The sequence below is a fragment of the Orycteropus afer genome, unplaced genomic scaffold (assembly GCF_000298275.1).
Source record: "Orycteropus afer afer isolate SDZICR_OR568_19922 unplaced genomic scaffold, OryAfe1.0 scaffold00015, whole genome shotgun sequence".
NCBI classification, from domain to species: domain Eukaryota; kingdom Metazoa; phylum Chordata; class Mammalia; order Tubulidentata; family Orycteropodidae; genus Orycteropus; species Orycteropus afer.
The window spans coordinates 7,436,148-7,438,944 of NW_006921602.1; the positions used below are offsets into that span (position 1 = coordinate 7,436,148).

Here is a 2,797-nt window from a genome sequence, read left to right on the forward strand (position 1 = left end):
GCAACAATGGGCTCAAACATAGCAATGATTGAGAGGATGGCACAGGACCAGGTGGTGTTTCATTCTGTTGTATATAGCATTGCTGAGTCATAAGTATCTCAATGGCATCTAACAACAACAACAACATTAGTAGTTAAACACCTGGCTGCTAACTGAAAGGTCAGCAGTTCAAACCCACCAGCCACTCTGCAGGAGAAATACGTGGCAATCTGTTTCCATAAAGATTTACAGCCTAGGCTCTTCCTGGAAGCAGCCTGAAGTGATCTTGCAAAATGGTTCACTACTCACTTGACCCAGAAAACCCCACAAAATCATGCAAAACAAGAAGTTCAAATCTCTGAGTCTATTTTAAGAACACCTGTGAAACTGCCCAGGCCATCAAGGGTATGCCTATCCGAAAAACCACCGAGTATATGAAAGATGTCACTTTTCAGAAGCAATGTTTTCCATTCCAACATTACAATTGTGGAGTTGGTAGGAATGCCTAGGTCAAACAGTGGGGTCGGATATAGGATTGTTGTTGTTATGTGCCGTCAAGTCAGACCTGTCTCGTAGTGACCCCTCCTTGAGTTTCCTATTAGTGGCCCAAAAAAGGGCTGAATTTTTGCTGCACATGCTTAAAAATGCAGAGTAATGCTGAACTGAAGGGCTTAGATGTGGATTCTCTGGTCACTGAGCACATCCAGTGAAGGAAGCCCCCCGGATGTGCTGCTGCACTTAGAGAGCTCATGGTCAGATTAGCCCCTTCCTGAGTTTCCCCCGCCACACTGAGATGATCCTTACCAAAGGGAACAAGTTGTCCTAAACCAGAAGAGAAGGTTGCACAGAAGAAAAATATCCCAGAAGAAACTGAAGAAACAAAAACTGATGGCTCGGGAGTAAACCCAGCTTAAAATAAAATGCAAACAAAAGTAAAAAGAAAATAAGAGAGAAAAAGAAAAAGAAAAATTTACAGCCTAGGAAATCCTACAGGGCTGTTCTACTCTGTCCTGTAGGGTCCCTATGGGTTGCAATCAACTTGACAGGTTTGAGTGGGTTGTTTTTTGTTTTTGTTTTTGTTTTTTGTATCAATCATCTACAGTTTACCAAATTGTAAAACAGCTCAAAGGTAATGAAAAGCTAAAATGAGCTAACTGGGAGGGTATATTCTAGATAATGCACAATTTATTGCTGAAGCACACATGCATCTCTACAGAACTCGTGAAAATGTGCAGAAAGACAAAAACTGACAATATACTTGGAATGGGTCAGGGAAGACCATATGCTACAATCTCGAGAAATCTCTAATTTTAGTGTTAAAGAACTCCATGCTCTAAACCAGTTCAAACAGAAGTCAGGAAGAGAGTCAGCAAATCTTTAACTCGTTAGCCCTATCCAGCCTCCATTTCCACCCTCCTCTACCCATAGCTTACAGTAACTGGCTCTACACTGGCCAGAGAACCACCCTAAGCCTGGGAAGTGGGGTGGCCCTGCGTGGTGGGGACAAGGGTTTGGAGGCATTCTACATGCTCACACATCTTACAGAGTGATGTTGACACGCTTCCACTGAACCTGGGTGGACCTCAACCAACAAAATGAGGCCGAAGTGACAATGACTGGTTTCTGAGGTTAGATCATAATAGGCAATATGGCTTCCACTTGGCTCTGGCCCTCTCTCTTGCTCAATGTTTTTCTTTGGAATCCAACCACTACACAGTGAGAAAGTCCAGGCCACACAAGAGGCCATATGTGGTTGTTCTGGCCAATAGCACTAGCCAGGCCCCCAGCCAGCAGCCAGCCCCAACCACAGGGGAACAAGCCTCCAGACAATTGTAGGTCCCAGCTTTCAAATCTTCCTGCTGAGGCTATAGACATCACAGAGGAAAGACAAGTCATCCCTGCTGTACCCTGTCTAAATTCCTGACCTGCAGAAACTGCAAAATATAGTAAACATTTACTGTTTTTAACCTGGTAAGTTTGTGAGTATTTTGCTATGCAGTCTTGCAGTATAGGTAGAAACCACTTAAACATAGAGAATTCAATGTAAATTATTATCAACATGGTTAAAACTTAAATGCCAAACTCAAAACAAATGTTTGAAAAAAGACTTACATGTTTTTTATTTTAAAAAAAAAAGAGATATGATACCATAGAAATCTAACAAGAGGTGTAAACTAGAGAACTGACAAACTTCTCACCATATATCATGAGGAAGGCAAAGATCATAGATTTATCCTGAACAGGTAGAGAAACGTGGGTTCAAGGAAATTTCTTAAAACCCCAACGATAACAGCAGAATTAAAACACTAGCTGTATACTTTGCTCATCATGTAAAGATAAAAAACAAACTGTGGTGTAGTAAATTACTTAGTGTGGCTTCTCTACCCATAAGTCTTTGTAAACTCCAAGGTGGGATTTTCTATGGGCAACTGAGGAGCTCGTGATTGCTGAAGTTGTCTACCTGGAGTATTTCTGTTGGGAGTGGCACAAAACAATGTTCTGGGAGGTGCCCACTCTCTCTTAAGTGCTTAGAGTTCTGATGCTATGATTGGCTAGTTTGACCACCCTGCCGGGCTCAAAAGGAGGCCTCCTAGAAGCAGAACTCTCTCTGACTGCTGGTTGAGGAAGACGTGCTGCTGAAAGAGACATGTGCTGCTGGGAAAGAGACGCAAGAGACACGTGTTGCTGAGTAAGACACAGAGGGACATGCACTGCTGGGGAAGACTGTGAGAGACTTGGCTGAGAGACGGTGGGCTGGGAGAGACACTGAGCATTCTTCCTGAACTTGAATTGTAGCCTGGTGCTTCCCTAATACACC

At 43.0% G+C, this 2,797-nt stretch overlaps 1 pseudogene; it reads left to right on the forward strand.

Moving 5' to 3' along the window:
• Positions 1-272: 272 nt before the first annotated feature.
• LOC103211426 lies at positions 273-882 on the forward strand (annotated as a pseudogene).
• The last annotated feature ends 1,915 nt before the right edge of the window (positions 883-2,797 follow it).